Source organism: Carassius auratus, chromosome 37 (assembly GCF_003368295.1).
Source record: "Carassius auratus strain Wakin chromosome 37, ASM336829v1, whole genome shotgun sequence".
NCBI lineage: Eukaryota > Metazoa > Chordata > Actinopteri > Cypriniformes > Cyprinidae > Carassius > Carassius auratus.
Window position 1 is genome coordinate 8,752,914 of NC_039279.1, and position 12,020 is coordinate 8,764,933.

The 12,020-nt window shown below is 35.0% G+C and overlaps 1 pseudogene; it reads left to right on the forward strand.

Moving 5' to 3' along the window:
- The first annotated feature begins 28 nt into the window (after positions 1-28).
- LOC113056096 (macrophage-capping protein-like) lies at positions 29-11,921 on the forward strand (annotated as a pseudogene).
- Positions 11,922-12,020: the final 99 nt, after the last annotated feature.

The following is a 12,020-nucleotide window of genomic DNA, read 5'->3' on the forward strand; positions in this document are numbered from 1 at the left end:
TGCCTTTTCCCCCTCAGTTTTTGACATCTGTTAGTTTAGGCAGGGGTGTATTCAAGGGGGCTGGGCCAGAACTAATGCAGGAAGTTATTTTGTACACATTTTCTCTCCTCTCAAATCCTCTTCCTTTCTTTCTTGAAACCGTAGGGTTCTCCAACTTCAACAGCTGCAAGGTAAGCACTGTAAAACTGCTCAGAAACTCACCAAATTATACATGCATAACCCTCGAAATTAGGCCAGATTCATTTTAGAGCAAAGCAACTTAAAGCAGAGAGAGCTTTAAGAGAGAAACTCCCACAGCTCCACACCTTTGTCCTTAGGCTCACATCTAGCTTATTTTTTTCTTAAGTAAATGTGCACTCAAATTTAAAAATGTGTTTGTTTAGAAATGCTGCTTATTAACGTTTAAAACATAAAGGTAAGTCGAATATTTTGCACATCTTGACCTTGACTCTGAATTTTTAAAATAAGGAACTTGGTGAGCATCTAAAAAGAAATGCATTTATACAGAAATAGCTTGTGTTTTCTTGTACACCAAACAAACCCTCCATTGAGTGATTGTTACATGATAACACCTCGATTGCAGCTCCTTCTAAGAAAAAAATATTTTTATGGCTCCACCATTGTCTCTTGCAATTTATCTGTTTACGATCTACTTGCATGAAAGATATAGGCTCTATCTATATAGATTATTTATCGGTTTGCCTTATCAATCTCTTTATCTGTTTTTCATCTCACTTTTCTTATTTAACTGCTTTCTTATCATTGTTTTCTCTGTTATGTAATAATGTTACGCTGACCAGGCATTGTGTTTTTCTTTTGCGTATTTATAAAAAAAATTTTTTTATTTATTTATGAGGCACTTGGCCAAGCTCATATTGTTACCATACATTTTAAGAATTATTAAAGATTTTTATATAAAAAAAAAGTGTTGCATGAGCCACAAAATAAAAAATAATAATAATAATTTTTAAATTTGGTAAACAATAGTTCAAATTTTTATTGTAAGTGAATAACTGTCTTGACTTGGTAATTGTTTTGCATTTGGTTCTACCATTGGTTCATATATTTTTGGAAACTAACCATTTTTGGTCTACATTAACTGGTCATTTGCATTTGTTTTGTAATTTATGAGCCACTATGCAAAGCTCCCATTGTCAGCATACAATTCATCGAAAATGATTAAAGAGCTTTTAATACAAAGTAAACTAATTAATTAGATGACACCTCAAAAATGGTGTCAAAACTAATAAATGACATTTAACGTCTTGACTTGGTAATAGTTTTGCGTAGGATTCTACCGCTGGTTCACAACAGCTGAAAAATTCAACTTTTTGTCTTAGAAACAAAAGCCATGTTTTAAACAGTTTTTCCATCGACTCCCTCTGATGAATGGAGGAAAGATGGATGGTGGCTTGCAGTAATGATCACGCTAGTGCTTAGCAATTGTCAGGCAACCCGACTCTTCTCGCTGTGGGCCATACTCAGCAGGGCCGCTCAGATTATTCCCCCGTGTCCAGTTACTGGACACATATAAGCTAACCAGACCAGGTAAATTCACACACACTGGAACAGGCAGAATGGAGCTGGGCTCAGAAAGCATGCTGGAGCAGGCCAACGGGGTTTTACAGTTAAGTGGACAAGTGTGTTTCGTAGCATTGAGTGCATTCTTTACTTACCAAGGGACACTATGAGCTTCTGTTGTCATCCCTGTCTTCACATTACGCGCATGGGAACTCATTCCACTATCCTGCGCTGTACCTGTATGTTTGTCATATTTCATATTGTTTTGTAGTAGACCGTATACTAATATTTCCAATATTGTGTCCCAATATGGGTGATCACTATTTAAAGCGAAAGTGTGTATTCTTTTCAGTGCTAAAATGCTAAAATCTTTGTGTACATTGCGACAACTACAAGAAAACCATTTGAAGGTTGATTTACAGTAGAAGTGTAACACTGAAGCTGTTTGATTCACTCCCAGCTCACAATATCAGTCAGTCAACCAATGGTGTGGCAGAGGGGGCAGCATTATTTGTTTGTTGACCAAAAGAAAATGGGAGGAGTGTTTAGGAAACATGTCTGAAAACAATCCTGCACACTACCTCTCTATAGTAAACGAAAAGCAGTGCGTTAAATTACTATGCCCGAATTAGTAGCATTCATAAAACACTAGACTGAAGAGCGCATTTAATAGACAACTTTGCACTTGCAGCATGGTGGATGTAGTACATCTGGATTACATTCATACTAAACGCATACATACTTTATATAACATGTTTTTTAACAGTCACAAATTAGTTATGCTTAAATCGTACGTACCTACACTAAAGCTGTGTCCACATTTGCATGCTGTCTGAATTGGTACTACATTTGTTAAGAAGTTTGCGATGATTGTGTTTAGTATGAATGAAATCCGGACATGCTACATCCACCATGTTGTCATTGCCATGTTACTTTTGGGTGTGTTGCTTCTCTGCTATTCACAAATCTTCTCATGTGGCCTCAGGGGTTTGTAAATGCTCCGCTGGATGCAAACTTCAGAATCTCGTCAGAAGTAGTAAATCATCGGGGTACTTTTCGCCTGCGTTTCTAATATAAATTCAGACACAAAACTCTTTTCGTGTACTGTTTTTTGCCTACCAAATAGTAGAGAATATTCGGGCAAGGTGTTAGTATGTGATTTTGGACACAATATTTTGTTTGAAATAATCTCTATAATATGAAAAATATAAAATACTATATAATGTAAAATAATTAGTGCTGTCAAATGATTATTCACGATTGATCGCATCCAAAATAAAAGATTTTGTTAACATAATGTGTGTGTACTGTATATATAAATACAAAAACCTATATTTAAGAAAAATGTTTTGTTTCAAAAAAAATATTTATATATAGTATAAATTATATATATATATATATATGTGTGTGTGTGTGTGTGTGTGTGTGTGTGTGTGTGTTTGTGTTTTTATATACACATAAAACATACACACACACATTATGTAAACAATTTTTTTTGTTTTGGATTGTGATTAATCATTTGACGGCACTAATAATTTTTCTTTTCTTTTTTTCATAGAGGTTATGACTCGAGTTACTTACGCTTATTCTGAAAGGCAATGACCACGGAAAGGGATCATTAGATCCATGTCTGTAATTTTGTTAATGAATGGGTGTTGCATCCTGTTTCAAATCAGACAGTAAAGGGGATCAGGCCCTTATCATGCTCAGTTATTATTATTTGTGAAGCTTGTGGGTCGGTGTGTGTGTGTGTGTGTGTGTGTGTGCCAGCTTGCATGTTCTTTGCCCTCTGGGTTTGCATGACTCACTGTAGTTGTGCGTGTCATACACACTTCTGACCACTTTGCTTAAACTGAGACACTTTCACGTCTGCTTACATGAGAAGCCAGTATTAGTTCCTGCTTTAAACCTTGCTGTAATGTGAGGGTGAGGTGTAAGGCACTCAATGAAGTCAAGACATGTTTGTGACATGGAGGGCACATAAACCTTCTGTCTAATCAGATTAATTGCTTAATGTATGGCTCTCACACAAGCAGGTTAACCAAAGGCTCTACGTGCTCTACATATGATCATTTTGAAAAGGGTCTGATGACAAACCGTCTAGCTCACTTCTTTCCACACTGACCTTTTTTTTTACAACTCATTACATCCTCTATCTTCTCTATAAATGGCAATTGCTAACTGACTGTATTTGAAATATAGAATTTCTTATACATTCTTTGAAACCTATCATAAAGTGATGAACTAGGTTATGCTAAAACCGAAACATAATATTTATGAGGGAGTGATTCCCTGCTAGTGCTTCCTTGTAGTTTATGAGGTGGCATTCCAAAATGGTGACTAAACAGAAAATGTGGCACCGAATGAACAGATAAGGAGGGTGGAGCAGTGTCATTCAACTCTCTCATAGCTGTTTATTTTATCCGTGTTCACAACAGTGAATATGTGAGCAGATTCTTTGGCATTGTAAAACTGGACGTGTCTGAATCACTCTATTGCAGTGGTTCCCAAACTGGGGTGCGTGCAAAGATCGCTCTTTATTATTTTTTATGTATTTAACTGAGGTAAACTTTACATGAAAAGGTTTTATTAGGAAATAAAATTTCACATTTCACATTACACACTACATTACTGTATAAATTACAATTGATATAATTTCATTTTACAAGCACTTGTGTCACAATAGCCCCGCCCTGTTCTTTTAGTTCATATTAGGTGCTAACTGATAATTCGTTCATTTTTTCACTTACTACATTCAACAGAATGGACACCTGGGGCCGGATTCACAAAAATCTTCTTAAGAAATAAATTAAAATATTAAAACGTTCTCAAATATATTCCTAAGAACATCTTAATTTTTTTTTTCTTTTTTTTCGGCTGTTAATTTCTAAGAAATTGACAGCCGTTATCTGAATAAATACATGTTGCTGCTAAACTCACTCCTGTAGATTACCCTAATAATCATGATCATAAGCACGCACCAGACTGTATATTTTTGTTGCGACTTTGAATGGCGTTCAGCTTCATGTTTTTAATGCGGCCTGTTTTTGAACAGTTACTTTTAACTTTTTAACTTTTACTTTTAAAATAGCCTGTCTTAAGCTGTTTCATTAATTTTTGTGTCGTGTTTTTGCACTTTCATCTGAGTGAACGCTTCCGGTATTTTAGTCCGCGCTTCTACAGCAAATGCATCCTGCGCACTCATATGCACCGAATATTGCCAAAGATGATGTATTAATAAGCTAAAATTAACCCTGACTCGTTTCAGGGTTGCTAATGAGTTTTGAAGTCAGCAAAAAGCAGCGTCACACACAGGCTAATCATGAGCGATCATGTTTACATCATCGCTGTCCCTTCAGAAAACTTGTGCACATCTCTAGTCCTCCTAGCTGTTGCTGTAATGTTAAAATATAACAATTAATTTCAAATAACCCAATAAATTCATTAAATAATTATTATTATTTGGATTTAAGACAAGTCTGGGGCTGTCCTAAATTTAAGAAGATTATCTTCAACAATCTTAAGAAAAAATAAGTATATTCTTAAGATGAATTTTTTTGGGAATACAAAATATCCTTAGGTTTTTTCTAAAATTAAAAAATAAGAAAATGGAAGTTGAGAAGAAATTTCTTCTTAAGAATGTTTCGTGAATCCAGGTTAAAGACAGGCTTTAAAGAAATTAAATATTTATATGTATATATCATATATATTTAATGTATATGATCTGTGTGCAAACATGCAGGCCCATCCATCTCACAAAAAAAGGAAGTGATCTTTTATTATTATTATGTTTTCTAATTTACAGTGAATATTTGTATTTAGTTATTGCAATTAAAAATGTGAAATCTAACCAGAGTAAGGTGTTGGGGGGTGCTTGACAGGTGCCAAACACTAGAAAGGGGTGCATGCTGAAAAAAGTTTGGGAACCACTATGGCATGTCTTCGAGTGACATAAGATGACCTTTTAGGCTTCTTCTTTACATAAGAGTGAAGTAATGCAGCTCCTGTCAGTGTCAGAACATCACAATAGCATCCTAATTAGACTGATTGGTTTATTTCTACCATGCCAAATAAACACATAAAAGAATCTGAAATCAGATGTCTGCTAACTGTAGTCTTTTTGGGGACTTTATTTATCTGTTGTTCTTTTTTTTTTTTGATTGTCCCTCCTCGCCACTCTATGTGTTTCTCTGCAGAATGCTCCCATTTCAGGCCGCTCCGGGACAGTTTGGGGATGAGGTCAGGCAGCCGGGACTGAGATGTTGGCGAGTGGAGAAGATGAAGGCTGTTCCTCTGGCCCAAGCTGAGGTGGGGGCTTTCTTCAACGGTGACTCCTACCTTGTGCTGGATAACCGAGGTGACCAGGGAGCAGACCTCCACATGTGGATTGGTGAGATAGCTACTGATTTTCTCTGTTTGTTCATCTTGTCACTTACATCTGTGCTGTCTGAAAGACACTTTCAGTATTTAAGTTCAGCATTGCACTTTTAATAATAATTTCACATGTAACAAAATATGGTTCTATTTATTTATTATCATGATTATTTATTTAATTGTTTTTGGTTGATGTTGATGATTTTAAAGGGACAGAAGATGTGGGTTAAAAACAATTTATTTAACATGCCAATGACTTCAAGAGTCTTTATTAATTCATTTTTTTATTTGTTTATTTATGTTTGTTTCAGAGTCTTCAGAATACTTTCATCCTTAGACTCTGATTTAAATAAATATTTTTGTTACATTTGAAGCTTGAAAGACATTATCATTATGAATGGTGTTTTATGGGGGAAAATATGCATTAATAAAAATCGTTACAAATCTTTTATTTCACATGAATAAATATTTATATTTATTATTCAGTTTTGTACATGTTATCAAAACAAAGAAGAAGACTACACAAACACTAGTACAGGTGTACTGTGATATCATAATTGTAAAAATTCTAAACAGCAAGTTAAAAGAAAGAAATAATGAGAGAGAGGATTTTTCCCAGAGGAAAAAGGCATGGGTGGGTATTTTCATAGCCTATTAATGTTTCAGCAGGCCAGTGACAGCACTTCAGTTAGGTCTATTGTCTTATGGTGTATCCGGTGCTTTAGGTTACACAAAGTTGGATGTCAGCATGATGAGCCATCTTCTCCCGTGCCTTCTTGTTAGCCATGCCTCATCAAAAACACCCTCATCTCTTCTTTACTCAGAATAGCTTTTGTCAGTTCCTAACCCCACCATATTATTCATTCATGAACCTTCTACATGTACCACCATGCTCTAAACATCCACAGACCTCTTGAAGTATGATGATGTACATAGTGCCATGCATAATTTTTTTTGGCTATGCCACAAACCAGAAGGCTGCTTAATTAAAGGGATAGTTCATCAAAAAACAACAATTCTGTCATTTACTCACCCTCAAGGTGTTCCAAGCTTGTATGAGTTTCTTTCTTTTGTTAAGCTCAAAAGAAGATATTCTGAAGAATGTTGGTAACCAAACAGTTGACAGTATTTTTTTCCATATTATGGAAGTCAATGGCTACCGTCAACTGTTTGGTTACATTATACCTATTATTTTTCAGAATATCTTTTGTGCTCCTCAAAAGAAACTTGGAACAACTTGAGTGTGAATAAACGATGACAGAATTTTGATTTAGGGATCTATTTAAGGTAAAAAAAAAAAAAAAAAATATCTTGATTTAAATTATTATTGAGATCATGGTTGTTTTACAGGCCAATTGTTTTTTTTGTATTTTTGGACACATCATGCTTTTATTGAATTAAAGAACACTTGAAATATACTTGTGTTGAAAAAGAAACACAATCAATGTTAAATAAATAAATAAATATTCACAAATTAGACTCTAGAAAAATATTGTCTTTTAAAATCATATTTCCTTAAATCTTAAGTATAATTCAACTGAAAACCGAATTAAAAATCATCATGGGTGGACAATCAATAAAAAAATATAAATCACAATAAAATCATATAAAACTAGTTCAAAATAAAATAATTTACAGTATGTTGTAAGGCACTTCCATAACCTGCTGAAAACTACTAAACATTTAGGAATGTGCAAAAGCTCACCAGTGTAAAGGAGAGGGTGGCGCTTGGTTTAACATGAGACAGAACAAGAGTATCATTGTGAAACAGAATGCAGCACAATAATCATTGTTTACTGATTATCTTTTCAACATAATCGTTGAAAGCCAAAATCGTGCTTGAAAATAAAATGTGGTTAATCGCCTAGAACTACCACACACTGCTTTTCACTTAGGTCAAACAGCTCAACATCTGGTATATCCGACCGAATAACTGTTGCTCAAAATCTAATTGTGCAGATAGAGGATGTGTTTGCGTAGGAGGGCTGAACTGTGCAATATTGCACTATTGTTAACACACACAGCGTTTCCAGGAGCAACCATGTTGACGGAATGTTGAGCTGTTAAGCCTAATTGCTTTCTCTTATCTGTTTTTGCTGACTTTTTTACTGGCATTAAAAGATGAAGTTTTTAAACTATATAGCACATGCAAATTCCATATTCTGTTGGAAAGGTTGAATATACATCATCTTCTTTCTCCGGTTTAGGAGAAAAATCATCCCGTGATGAGCAGGTAGCTTGTGCCATGTTGGCTACCCAGCTGGATAACTTCCTGGGTGGAGATCCGGTCCAGCACAGACAGGTTCAAGGCTATGAGTCCCCAGAGTTCATGAACCTCTTCCCCCGAGGTGTCAGCTACAAGGTGAGATATGAGATAATGTTGTTAGCATACAGTACAAAATACTAACTTAAAGGTACATGTTAAGTGTACATAATATGTAACCGTTTGAAAGGGAACTGCCTCAAGGACAGTTTTCTATCTTTTTTTTTTTCTGAGAGAGCCATGTATACAAACAGACTTGATATAAAAATAAACTTATTGTACTAGTTATACTGTATGCATAATTAAATGAAAGAGTGCTTGTGGTTTTTGTATAGTCCCACTCTTTTGTTTCTACAGGAGGGAGGTGTGGAGTCTGGCTTCAGAAAAAGCTAGTCTGGATCTGGACCCGTTCAGAGGTTATACCAAATCAAAGGGAAGCGTAACATCAGAGCCAAAGAAGTGGATTTGAGCTGGAAGAGCTTTAACAAAGGGGACTGCTTCATACTCGACCTGGGCGAGGTGTGTGTATTTGTGTATGTCTCTCGACTATACACAGTACAGCGTACACTTCCGTTCAAAAGTTCGGAATCAGTAACATTTTACTTTTTACATTGAACATTAGGCAAGAATGCATTAAATTGATCAAAAGTGACCGCTATAATTTCATAAAATGTTTCAAATACATACTGATCTTTTGAATTTTCTGTTCGTCAAAATTACCTGGAAAACATTTGGTACCGTTTCCACAAAAATATCAAGCGCCTTCAACACTGATGATGATTAGTAAATGATAATGTGTCTTGATCACCAAATGAGCAAATCAGAATGATTTTTGAGGGATCTATCACGTTGGAGTAATAGCTGAAAATGTAGCTTTCCCATTACTGGAATAAATGAAATTTTCAAAAACATTACATTATACAGTTATAACAGTTACATTAAATTCAATTCGATTTATGCATTTAGCAGACACTTTTATCCAAAGCGACTTACAATGGATTCAGGCTATTAATTTTGACCTATCATGTGTTCCCGGGGAACCGAACCGCCAACTTTGCACTTGACAAAGCAATGCTCTACCACTTGAGCTACAGGAACAGTAAAATTACAGTTAAATTGTAATAATATTTCAAACCATGTAGCTTTCGTCTGAAATGAATATCTAAATCTTTTGATTCTGCGCAGACGATTGTGTCATGGATAGGATCTCAGGCAAACATGTTTGAGAAGCAGAAGGTGAGGGAGATCGCCGCTCTGATCAGAGACACAGAGAGACACGGCAAAGCCCAGATCACTAACATCAGTGAGGGAGACGAGACTCAGGAAATGCTACAGGTAACAACAATGCCCGTGTATTTTGGCAACAACAACAACAACAAAAACTATTGTTGAACTCTGCCCTTCTGTGATTCTTCCGCTTTACACTTCCCAATTCAGTCACTGGTTATATTACATTGTCTGTCAAAGTTTCCTTGTCTAAAAACCCCCTCAGTACTCATAAGGAAACAACAAATGGTGCTAAAGGACACTCGTTGGGCGCTGTAATGCTACCAAAAAATGTCACGATTCTAACCTATATCTTCATATCCAAATCTCAGACCAGACACAGTGATTAATCCTTTCTGAATCATTCAAATATTGGTGGCCGGAGACAGTTTTTAAAAGCTTAGCTTACAAATGTGCTATAAATATATAATGCTCATTAAGGCTGTTTAAAATGAAGAGGTTTGGACACAGAAGCAGTGTCAGTGTTTTATGTTTTTGTATTAAAATTATTATATAATTATGTATTAAAATGTCCAAAGGTTCTTGGTCCAATGCCAGAGCTGAAAGAAAGCACTCCAGAGGAGGACAGCCAAGCAGATGCATCCAATATTGCCTCCCTCTACAAGGTACCAAGACTACATGTGTATGTTAGAATGAATCCTAGCCTTTAGGTATTTCATCCATACTTATAATGGATGAAAATTCCTTAAAGGTCTAAAAAAAACATACATTGTCATTCCATTTCATGTGCATCCAGTATGATTACATTTTTTTAATTCTTAGGTCTCAGATGCAACAGGGTCGATGAAGTTGACCAAGGTGTCAGAGAAAAGTCCATTTGCCAAGGACTTGCTGGGACGTGATGACTGTTTTATCCTGGACAGTGGGGCCAATGGAAAAATCTTTGTTTGGAAAGGTATGAAAATTGTACATGTTTATCACAATAACTTAGAAATGCAGCTAAAATAGTTTTGTTTGGCCTGTATGTGTCTGGTTTTATTTTATTTATTATTATTATTTTTTTTATTAATAACTTTTATTCAGCACAGATCCTTTCAGCTTATTAAGAGTGACAGTAAAAACTTCTACATTGTTACAAAAAGTTTTTTTTAACTTTCTATTCATCAAATAATTCTCAAAAAAAGTCTCACAATTTTCACAAAAATGAATAAAGAAATAAAACTGTTTTCAACAATAAATGTTTCTTGAGTATCAAATCATAACATTGACTCGTGTCACTGAAGAAGTAATGCTGCTGAAAATTTAGCTATGCATTCACAGAGATAATTTGCATTTTTCTATATATTACAGAAGAATACTACTATTTTAAATTATAGTAAAATTTCACAGTATTACCGCTTTTACTGTATTTTGATTAAATAAACGCAGCCCTGGTAAGCAAAAAAAAAAAAAAAAAAAAAGATGAAAAACATCTTACAGACCCCAAACTTTTGAATGTTTGAATATAGTGTACATACATGGATACACACAATTTGAAAGAAGTATTTCATTGAAAGTAAATTGTTGTAAAATGTTTTTTTCTTTTCTTCCTTGGCAGGAATGGGAGCCAATGCAGAAGAGAAGAGGGCAGCTCTGAAAATGGCAGATGACTTCATTCAGCAAATGAATTACGCCAAGATGAAAACACAGGTCAGCTAATGCTGTTGTGCCTGGCTTAGTTTGACCGCTTAAACAGATTTGACTTCCTCTTGGTGCTGAAAGTTATGTACACGTACAATTCTGATTATAATGAGGGTGAGTGATTTTCAATTAGAAATGCCAAATATCTTCAACTGAATGCAGCATACGATCTTCCCAGTGGTTTACAAAAGTATTCTAGGGTTTACTATTCTATGCTCATTGTCTTTGTTTAGTCTTTTGAGAAATAAGGCAAAATAAATTATAACACCATTCCTCACTTCATAAATAGATCCTAGACCATCTGTAATCTATAAATGTTTTTGTCTTACAGGTGGAGATTTTACCACAAGGCAGAGAGACTGTTATCTTTAAACAGTTTTTTCAAAACTGGAATTAAACTGCATTTCAACCGCATAAACTGTATTCAACCAGCTGTAATGCACTTAAATAAGGCCACAGAGATACTACATTATAAACAAATTACTGTTTTATCAAATAAGATCAGCTTTTATTCGTTGAGGGTTGACGGTAAAAAATGCATATGAGTGAGAGAGGCTTTACTATTTGTCTGTTACCACATTTTTATGGCTTTTAAAAGATGTTTATATTGATTAATACAAATTTAAAAGAGCTTTTAACTATTTTCCCCTATTTTGATTGAGAAGTCAAAACTATTTTGCAGCCTTCATATTGATAAACCCCTGAGTAGATACTACTTCTACTTAAAATCATTATAATGCTACTAACCATTTTCAAGCCAACGCACAATTTCACAGCCTGCTTCCTTTTTTATTTTTACTCATTTTGTGTATGGCAATATGCATGGCAATAAAAAAGCATATATGCAAAAACAGGAGACAATCCTAGGATTATTTCTCAGAAGTGCAATAGCAACAAAACCCTGGAATTCCCCTCTAGACAGAAAAGATAAGATTACACTGATACGGCAGATACA